We start from the raw sequence: 11,497 nt of genomic DNA, 5'->3' as shown, positions 1-11,497 counted from the left end.
CCCTGTGCAGGGACTGTGTAAACAAGGGTATGACGCCAGTTTCCCCACTGGGATTTTATTGGCGCTGCAAGTCAAGATTGACTTCTTAAAGGAAAGCATACCGTTCCAGTCAAAGACTTGGTAAAGCAACCAGTTTTTCCAATTGTGTCCTCTTGCAAGAGAGAAATGGATTGTTATCGCACTGATGTAAACAACTATATTGCCATAAGTTATGAATACTCACAGATAGTTTTCAAATTTTAGAGGAACCAGGCAGAGAAAAACAAACATGCTCCAAATTTTGGTTACAGAAGTATACCTTGCTTAATTATTAAAGGCCATAAATAGTTCAAAATAAGTTTCCTTGACTCTGAGAAACAAAACAAGGATGAGCAATATTCCAAGCAAAAGTCAAAAAGATTTGCTTTAGTTTTCTGGGTTCAGTCCATTTAGTTAATTCTTGCGTTGGTTGCTATTCGTGAACATTTCAGCTCTTCATGAGTCCTATACATTTTCCTTTATTCCAATGTCACAATCTCCAAAGTTATCAGAAGCCTGTATTTGAGAGCACCTGTTACAGTTCTATGGCTTATTATAAATCATCTCTTGAAAAGGATTAAAACAAGACAACAATTGTCTCTGAATAGCAAAATATCCAGGGTAGTTACACTTGGAAACACAATTGACAAAGGAGTTTGGTTTTCTCTGTGGCTTACAATAAGTTAACATAACAACCTTAACTATGATTAGTAGCATAACTTAGACATTAGAATTTTAGAAAATCCCATATGGTTTTGGAACATGTACTAATATTACTCACAAAAATATAACCTGAAGAAGATTGAACATCATTTTGACAATTTCATTTACCTAAACATGTCAAATCATCCCGTTTACCTCTTTTTCTGGATGTTTCAGGGGCCCTCTGGACTATCTAAAAGCCAGGTGTCAGGAAAGACAATTTTGAAACTTAAGTTTGATTTTTGGAAGGCTGTTAAATATGTTTAAAGCATTTGATATTATGAAATAGCGTTCCAGATTACTATAAACAATTTTGCCAAAATGATGACTCAGAAATTTTAAAGCAGCAAAAACCTTTAATAATCCTTTTGAATTTAGTTAACATGGTCACAGAGAGAACCTCTTCTGCAAGATTAATTTCCATAATTCTTGCACCAGTTGCTTGAACCTTCAGCTTTTCCTATCTAACTCAAAACAATCCTTTTACACTAGGCAAAAATTTACATTTCCATGCTTCCTTATAACCTTTTACTAAAAAACCACATTTTACCATTCTTACACACCTTGTATGTAAATCTATTTCCAGTAGTCTCAATTACATGTTGTAACGGTAACTCCTAGAATTTTTAACGTTAATTTAAAACCTGGTAAGTTGTTCTAATTGTGTGCTAACTGCAGCCAAGTTTTGCCTTCTTAATTAAGGGTGTGGTTAGTTCCATGTGTCCCCAGGCCTTACCAGCTGTGAAGCCAGCAAGTCATATTTCTCAAAATCCAAAAAGCAGTTTGTAACCTTAAAATATTTAGCAAACCTTGCATCTGACCTGCATTATGCAGCCCACCTATTTACATTTTAATGACATCTGCTTTTTACCAATAATCTTTAAGGCTGCTTTTATTTCTCAAAGATTAAAGTCACGTGAACTGAAAGACATCACAGCTTTTATCTTCCCTTTAAAAATATTAGATCTGAGCACTTGTCTTTCTTTGGGCCAGATTAATTAGAGCTCTTTTTACAGACATCACACACACACACACACACACACACACACACATACACACACAACTGCACAGACAGGCAGGAGAAAACCCAGTCCCCGGGTGGGGTTCTTTAAGAGACAGGTCTAGGAAAACATCCAGATATCAACCAGAGCGGGCTCATCCCCTAAGGCAGGATTGCTAAACAAAGCCCTATCAAGCAGTTACAGGCAGTGCCCCCAATATGTAAAACAAGATGAAGGCTTCATTTCAGAACCAAAACTTTGCAGATAATACAAACAGTGATAGTTGGTTGGGGGGGCTTGGTTTAGTAAAGCGTCTTCTAAAAGGAAAAGAACTTTAAAAGTTACACTGTTGGGGTGAAGAAGAGGAAAGAAAAAAAGTTTAAAAAATGCCTGGGGAAGAACCTCTTATTCTTATGCAAGTGGTTCCTTCACCAGGGAGACAAGTTTAATTGCTGCGGGTCAGAGCTGGCCTTTCTGGCCCAGGGCGTGTGGCAGAAAACGTCAGCCAGCTGCCCGCGGCACCTGTGTCTCAGCCCCGGCGGGGAGGGGAGGGTGGAGGGGAGCCGCTGCTCACTGGTCCATCCCGAAAAAGGAAAGAAAAGGCCATGAAAAGGCTGGGGAGCAATGCGGGGGTGTGGGCATGATTTCCCCCACTCTCAGAAGTCTGAGGATGAAAAGGCTTAGGTGCAACAGTGAGAGGTTTTGAGTCATTTCACTCACCGCTTCTTGAGCCCCATGTTGGGGGTCAAAAATTTTGCAGGACTTTTCCTTCGTGAAGCTAAAGATGGCATTCTTTGTCCCACGGCCACAAAAATTCAGGCTTGCAGACAATTTGAATGGTAAGACAGAATTTTATTGGGTGAAAAGGAAGAAAAGGAAGAAACAGGAACTCTTGCTAGGCCACAGTCCCTGCTAGAATGCTTCCGGCTTCACCGTTGAATCCTAGGTTCCACACAGGAAGTGAAGGGGGCAGGCTCCTCCCCGCTGCACACAGCGTGAACTTCCCGAGACTCCACCCCAGGGCGCAGGTTGGTTGTTGTTTTTCCGGGGATCCCCTCCCACCTGGCTGTCTCACTAGCACTTTGGCCGGCCAAGTTGAGAGGATCACTTAAAGCCAGGAATTCAAGACCTGATCGGGCAATATAGTGACACCTTCATCTCTATGGAAGGAAAAAAAATGTTAGCCGGGCATGGCCGTGTGTTCCTGTAGTTCTAGGTACTCAAGACACTCAGGTGGGAAGAGAAGTTGAGCCCAGGAGTTTGAGGCTGCAGTGATGCAGCCAGCTAGGATTGTGCCATTGCATTCTAGCCTGGGCAATAGAGCAAGACTCTGTCTCTCAAAAAAATTTTTTCTTTGCCTGATTTAAATAGTAAAATTAAAGTAAGACAGTAGGGACAGGATGGGGACCGGCAGCCATCCTCCCTCCTGAAAAATAAACATAAAAATAAATTGGCCGGGCGCGGTGGCTCACGCCTGTAATCCCAGCACTCTGAGAGGCCGAGGCGGGCAGATCACGAGGTCAGGAGATCGAGACCATCATGGCTAACACGGTGAAACCCCGTCCCTACTAAAAAATACAAAAAATTAGCCGGGCGTGGTGGTGGACGCCTGTAGTCCCAGGTACTCGGGAGACTGAGGCAGGAGAATGGCGTGACCCCGGGAGGTGGAGCTTGCGGTGAGCCGAGATCGCACCGCTGCACTCCAGCCTGGGCGGCAGAGCGGGACTCTGTCTCAAAAAATAAATAAATAAAATAAAAATAAATTAAGTTTCATTTTGGGAAATTGATTTAAAAATAAAATTCTAAGCTACCTGTCCTCACTAAAATTAAGGTGGGGATTAGAAGGAGTTAGGAGGAGAAGCCTCCTATGCCAGGGACAGCAGTAGGCACTCTCCATATTTTACCTCCTTTACAACGGTGGGAGGTAGGAATTATTATCCCCATTTTACATTTGAAAAAAACCTGGAAAAATCTCAGATAATAATTAACTTGTCCAAGATCATGAAGCTAGGAACTAAGCACAGATAGGGATTCCCAGTTAAGGGCTCAAGAGAGATCAACCTGTTAAGAGAAGAGAAGATGTTTTTCATATTAGTATTACCACCTTAAGACCTTATGCTGCTGTTTCACAAGGAGACTCACAAATTCATTGACTAGATCTAGATCGATTCCCCATCTCAGAAATCCTCTGCATTGTAATGCTAATATTTACTGGGCGCTTAACTACATGCTAGGCATGTTCTAAGCAGTTTATATGTGACAATCAATTTAATCCTCACACAATCTGATGAGGTAAGTGCTATTATTATCCTCATTTTAGCAGATGAGACACCAAGGCACAGAGAAGTTAGATAACTTTCCCAAGGTTGCATAGCTAGTAAACAGTAGAGCCAGGATTCATTCCTGGCAGACTGGTGCCAATGTTATACTCTTACCTGTCTTTTATAACTCTGGCACCAGAGCAAAGTATAACAACTGGTTTGAATTTTTTACATATCAAAAGTGGCTTGGAGAGATTAAAGAACATCTTTTTTTTTTTTTTTTAAGTTGTCCCCACCCAACAGAAACCTGTCAACTGGTTATTCAGGTTTAAGTCACTTTATAGTTCTCACAAGAATGTTAAAGGAAAATAATAAGAACAAACAGATGTTAAATGATTCAGTCCAGTATAAGCTCAATTATCTAAGTTCCTTTGCTTTTGTAGCAATCAAGATGTCTTTGGACTTTGACCAAGTCTGAAACTTTTTCATATTGTATTTATTTCAAATAATGAGATGATCAAAGGTGATATGTGAAAAACACAGGATAGAAACTGCAGCACCCTGGTAGAACCCACATCTAGGTTGTTGATGAAAAGAGTCAAACTCTGTAAAATATTTGAAAAGATTTATTCTAAGCCAAGTATGAGTGACCGTGGCCTATAACCCAGCCCTCAGGCGATCCTGAGAACATGTGCCCAAGGTGGTTGGGGTGCAGCTTAGAACATTTTAAGGAGACATTTACATTTTAGAGAGACATGAGACTTCAATCAAATACATTTAATAAATTCATTGGTTTGGTCCAGAAAGGGGAGACAACTGAAAGTGGTGGGGTAGGGTGGTGGGTAGTGGGGTGGGGGTCAGGGGCTTCTTATAGGTGGGTTTAAAAATATTCTGGTTGACAATTGGTTGAGTTTAAAGACCTGGGATTTGTAGAAAGTAAATGTCTGGGTTAAGACAAAGGATTGTGGAGACTAAAGTTCTTATTTGCAGAGGAAGCCTTCAGGTAGTAGGCTTCAGAGAGAATAGGTTGTAAAATATGTTTCTTTTTTTTTTTTTTTTGAGACAGAGTCTCTCTCTGTCACCCAGGCTGGAGTGCAGTGGCATGATCTTGGCTCACTGCAAACTCCGGCTCACTGCAAACTCCGGCTCACTGCAAACTCCACCTCACAGGTTCATGCCATTCTCCTGCCTCAGCCTCCTGAGTAGCTGGGACTACAGGCGCCTGCCATCACACCCAGCTAATTTTTTGTATTTTTAGTAGAGATGGGGTTTCACCGTGTTAGCCAGGATGGTCTCGATCTCCTGACCTCGTGATCCACCCGCCCGGCCTCCCAAAGTGCTGGGCTTACAGGCATGAGCCACCGCGCCTGGCCGTAAAATGTTTCTTATCAGATTTAAAGTCTGTGTTGATGTTAATGCTGGAAAGGTATGATGAGGTATGTCCAACCCCACTTCCCATCATGCCGCAGGTTTAATTTTAAAAGTGCCCTGGCTGAGAAAGTCCATTCAGATGGTTGAGGGGCCTTAGAGTTTGTTTGTTTGTTTGTTTGTTTGTTTGTTTTTGGTTTACAAGGTAAAAGTTGGCTTGAGATAGTATGAAAAACAGTGAAGGCATATAGGACTCGGAGTTAATTTTAGTCCTTTTGATGTCTGTCTGTCCCAATCCAGCTCCATGTATCATTAGTATCACAGAGAGTAAAGTACAGTTATTCTGAGGACAAACCCAGGAGTTTGGAACCTGTGTTAGTCCATTCTCACATTGCTATAAAGAAATAACTGAGACTGGGTAATTTCTAAAGAAAAGAGGTTTAATGGCTCATGGTTCCACAGGCTGCACAGGAAGCATGATGCTGGCATCTGCTCAGCTTCTGGGGAGGCCTCAGGAAACTCACAATCATGGCAGAAGGTGAAGGGGGAGCAGGCACATCACATGGCCAGAGCAGGAGCAAGAGAGAGGAAGGGGAGAGGTGCTACACACTTTTAAACAACTAGATCTCACAAGAACTCACTCACTATAACAAGAACTGCACCAAGGGGCTGGTGCTAAATCATTCCTGAGAAATCCATCCCCACGATCCAATCACCTCCCATCAGGCCCCACCTCCAACACTGGGGATTACAATTCAACATGAGATTTGGGTGGGGACATCTGTCCAAACTATATCAGACCCATAGTTGAGTTTGCAGTGTAGCCCTATAATGATATAGAGAGGAGAAGGATTGGGAAATAAGGGAAGATAGGTGAGCAGGCCAGACCTGGGAGGCTTTGAATACCAGCTTGAAGAGTCTGAATTTATTCTGTATCTAATGGGGAACCATGATCCATAAGAAAGGCTATGGAATTATCAGGTCTCTTCCTGCCAAGACTTTAAATATTCCTTTGTATCACAGTTGACCTAGGTCAGGCTGAATGTTCCCAGGTTACTTTGGGTTAGCCTGGCATTTCCAAGTCTGGTTCACAGTCTTCAGGAACTAAGAATGGGGTTTTCTCTACCTCCACTTCCCTGTTGAATTTTGATCTAGCTCAGGGAAACTGTCCCTTTCTAAAAATATGAGTGTGTAGTTTCCAAGACAAATGGGCAACAACTGCTCTGTGGGCTGGCTGAAGGATCCTGCCAGGGTGCTTGTGAGTTTGTTTCCTCATACTACATTTATCTTTAGCACAGCAACTAGCAGTAGGCAGAATTCCTAGCTCAGTGATCACCAAGAAGTAGGCAGGTAAAGGCAACTATGAGTCCAACAAGGAGCAGACTTAAAGGGGGCAATCAATGAATCTATTGCACCTGCTTAGGTTCAGATGCCCAAGATAATCTAGGAGAGATGTGATGGGAAGGAGAATAGGAGGGTGCTTATTCATGTTAGGTACAGAGACAACATTTAAACAAACTTTATTGTTTATTTACCACAACTTTTAATTGTGGTAAAACATACATAACATAAAATTTACTATCTTAATCATTTTTAAGTGTACAGTAGAGTGGCATTAAGTACAATCATATTGTTGCACTACCATCACCACTACGCATCTCCAGAAGTCTTTCCATCTTGCAAAACTGTATTCATTAAGCAATAACTCCCATTCTCCCCTCTGCCCAGCCCCTGGCAACCACCATTTGACTACTCTAAGTACCTCATATAAGTGGAATAATACAGTATTTGCCTTTTTGTTACTGTCTCATTTCACTTAACATAATGTCCTCAAGATTCATCCATGTTATACCATATATCAAAATTTCCTTCCTATTTAAGGCTGAATAATATGCCATTCTATGTGTTTACCACATTTTGCTTATTCAGTCATCCACCAATAGTCACTTGGTCTGCTTCCACATTTTAACTACTGTGAATAATGCTGCTATAAACACAGGTGTACAGATATCTCTTTGATACTGCTATCACTTCTTTTGTGTATATATTCAGCAGTGGAAATGCTGGGTCATATGGTAATTCTACTTTTAGTTTTTAAAGAACCACCATTTGACACTGGTGGTGCCCTTTTACATTTCCACCAACAGTGCATAAGGGTTCCAATTTCTCCACATCCTTGCCAACACTAATAATAATTATTATTTTTTAAATAGTAGCCATCCTACTAAGGGTGGGGTGGTATCTCATTGTTGTTTTGATCTGTATTTCCCTAATTATTCATGATGTTGAGCATCATTTCATGTACTTACTGGCCATCTGTATATCTTCTTGGAGAAATGTCTATTCAAGTCCTTTGCTCATTTTTAAATCATGTTTTTGTTGTTGTTGTTGAGTTTTGGGAGTTTTCTCTATATTCTGGATATTAATCCCTTATTAGAGATATGATTTTCAAATATTTTCTCCCATTCTGTGGGTTGCCTTTTTTACTCTATTAATACTATCTTTTGATGCACAAAATTTTAAAATTGTAATACAATCCAATTTGTGTTCTTTTTTTGTTGTTGTTGCCTGTACTTGCGATGTTATATCCAAGAAATTATTGCCCATTCTAATGTTGTGAAGCTTTTGCCCTATGCTTTCTTCTATGAGTTTTATAGTTTTAGTTCTTACATTAGGTTATGGATCTAGTCTGCATTAATTTTATGTAAATGGTATCAGGTAAGGGTCCAACTTTATTCTTTTGTATGTGGCAATTTTCCCAGCACCATTTGTCAAAAAGATCATCTTTTCCCCATTGGATAATCTTAGCACCCTTGTGCTAAGAGGGTTTATTTCTGGACTCTCTGTTCTATTCCCTTGGTCTATATGTCTGTCTTTGTGCCAGTACCACACTGTTTTGGTCGCTGTAACTTTGTGGTAAGTTTCGAAACAAAGAAGTGTGAATCCTCCAGGTTTTGAGTGCAGATTTGCTGGATATAGGATTCTTAGTTGATAGTTTCTTTTAGCAGCCTACTTTATATCAGCCTACTGCCTTCTGGCCTCTGAAGTTTCTGATGAGAAATCTGCAGATAATCTTATTGAGGATTCCTTATATGTGATGATCACTTCTCTCTTGTGGCTTTCAAAATTTTCTGTCTTTGGCTTTTAATAGTTTGATGGTAATACTTTTGTTGTGTCTTTGAATTTATCCTACTTGGAGTTCATTGAGCTTCTTGGATATTTATATTCATGTCTTTCATTAAATTTGGCAAGTTTTGGGTCATAATTTCTTTGAATAATCTCTTTGCCCCTTTCTCTTTCTTACTTCTTCTCAAGGACTCCCCACAAAGCATGTGTGGGGCTGTTTGACGATGTCCTGCAGGTCCTTTAGGCTCTGTTTTCTTCAATTTTTTTCTTTATATTCCTCAGATTCAATAATTTTCCTTGTCCTTTCTTCAAGTTTGTTGATTCTTGTGCTTGCTCAAATCTGCCACTGAATCTCTCTAGCAAGTTTTTTTTTAATTTCAGCTATTGTACTTTTCAGTTCCAGAAAATTTCTGGAAACCAATTTCTTTTTGGTTTCTTTTTAGGTTTTCTGTCTCTTTATTGATATTTCCATTTTGTTCATACATCATTTTCTTGACATTTTCCACATCTTCCTTTAGTTCTTTAAGTAACTTTAAGACAGTTATTTTAAAGTCTTTGTCTAATAGATCCTCCATCAGGTCCTTTTCAAGGACAGTTTCTGTTGGTTTATTTTTTCCTTTGAATGGGCCATATTTGCCTGTTTCTTTGTATCTCTTACGTTTTTGTTGTTGTTGTTGTTGTTGTTGAAAACTACACTTTTGAATCTAATAATCTGGTAATTCTGAAAATCAGATTATTTTCCTTCCCCAGAGTTTACTAGCTTTTTGTTTTATATTGTTATAGGCTGTCTCTGTGCTGAGGATTAGCCTGAAGTGTAAGCTTACAGTCTTCTTGGGTTTTTTCTAAGCCTGTCCCTGGGCACGCACAGTGACTTTCTAATATCTTCTGTAGCTACAGTTGTTTTTGAATGTCATAGCCTTCAATGTCTGGCTTCCAAAAATGGAGAAAAAGTTAAAAATGAAGGGCAGAAAAAGGCTCTAATCGTTTAAATCCCTTGGAAGTTGCTTCAGCCAGAGGAGGTGGAGTTTGCCACAATGGGGGGGAAGGTGCAACGACAAAACAATGGCTGTCATTTCTTCTTCTGCACCTTTGTAAAGCAACAATCAGCAATCAGAGCCCTAATATTTGGAGGACAGTTTTTTTTTCCAATCTTGATTCCAGCAAGTTGTGTGCAAACTGCTCCAGGAACACATACACAGCTGCCTGACACAGGGCTGAGGAGTGGGGTTTGGCTACTATTGGCTATTACTGTGCTGAAATTCACTGAAATTAGCTGCAGCTTACTGTCCAACTCTTCCCCTAGAAGTTGCTAGCTTTCAATAGACCCCAAAGTTTTAAAATAGTTATGTCAGACAGATTCTGCTAGAACAGTTGTTTAGGTGGGAAGTCAGATTCCTGGTGCTTTCTACTCTGCCATCTTCCCAGAATCCTCTCTCTAGTTTTAAAAACATAAGAATTTATAATATGCTTTTAACTCCAATGGTAATAACAGCACATTAAATATCTACTCATCCAAATAAAATTTGTTCATTCGTAAAAAAATCCAGTGAAATCCTTTATAGAAGCTACACTCTTCACGTTGGTTCTTGGCAGGAAAGTCCCTCCTCTGAGCAGCTTGAGGGCTAACAAGTATCTTCTCATATCAGAAGGAAAAAGGGGGAACATCTTATTTCCTGGAGAAAAAAGGACAAGAATAGCTGAAATGAAGGAAGTATGTGACTTATATGTGATTTCAAGCTTGTGTTGCCAACAAATCTTTTGTATGCTTATAATAGGGTAAGGAATACAGGAAACTTATGGATAAATTTAGTGATATGGCTTGGATATTTGTCCCCTCCAAATCTCATGTTAAAATGTAATCCCCAGTGTTGGAGGTGGGGCCTTGTGGGAGGTATTTTGTCATGGGAGTGGATCTCTCATAAATAGCTTGGTGCTGTCCTTGCAATAGTGAGTGAGTTCTCACAAGTTCTGGTTGTTTAAAAATGTGTGGCACCTCCTCCCTCTTTCTCTTGCTCCCACTCTCACCATGTGAGATGCCTGTGCCCCTTTCATCTTCTACCATGACTGTAAGCTTCCTGAGGCCCTTACCAGAAGCAGTTGCCATTACCATGCTTCCTCTATGGTCTGCAGAACCGTGAGTCAAACAAACCACTTTATAAATTACCCAGCCTCAGTATTTCCTTAGAGCAATGTAAAAACGACCTACTACACCCAAGGAATGTGTTTGAGCCAATATTCTTTGAGTGCCTCTTTGTGCTAGGCACTTGGCTAAATACTTATTATTTCTATTGTCTAATATGGTTGCTACCAGGCTCATGTGGCAAATGAATACTTGAAATGTGGATTGTCAGAATTAAGATGTGCTGAAAGTAAAATACACACCAAACTCTAAAGATTTAGTATAAAAAAGAATGTAAAATATCTCAGTAATATTTTATGTTGATTACATGTTAAAATCATGTTTTGTATGTGGAGCTAAATAAGACATATTATTATAATTAATTTCTCTGTTTCTCTTTACTTTCAAAAATGACTACTAGAAAATGTATACCTATGTGGCTAACATTTGTGGATTGCATTATACTTCTATTGGAGAGTGTAGCTTTACATTATTCCCATATTGCATCCCATAACAATCTTATAACATAGACTGTTGTTAGGTCTATTTTACTGAAGGAGAAATGCTGAGATGTAGACTGTGGTGAGTTGCCCAGCATTAGTAATGTACCCCAGAGGGTTCTCTTGCCCTATTTTCTGCCATGTAAGAACACAGCAAGAAGTAGTCAGTCTGCATCTGGGAAGAGGGTCCTCACTAGAACCCGACCATGCTGGCATCCTGATCTCAGACTTCCATTCTCCGGAACTGTTTCTGTTGCTTATATACCACTCAGTCTATGGTATTTTGTTATAGTGGCCTGGACTGACTAAAACACATATTAAGCCACAAGACACCAAATCATAATCTCTGCTCATGTCTGATATAGCTGGCAAATAAATCAGCAAGGTTCACATAAAATTGCC

The sequence above is a fragment of the Symphalangus syndactylus genome, chromosome 10 (assembly GCF_028878055.3).
Source record: "Symphalangus syndactylus isolate Jambi chromosome 10, NHGRI_mSymSyn1-v2.1_pri, whole genome shotgun sequence".
NCBI lineage: Eukaryota > Metazoa > Chordata > Mammalia > Primates > Hylobatidae > Symphalangus > Symphalangus syndactylus.
This window is presented reverse-complemented; position numbering follows the sequence as displayed.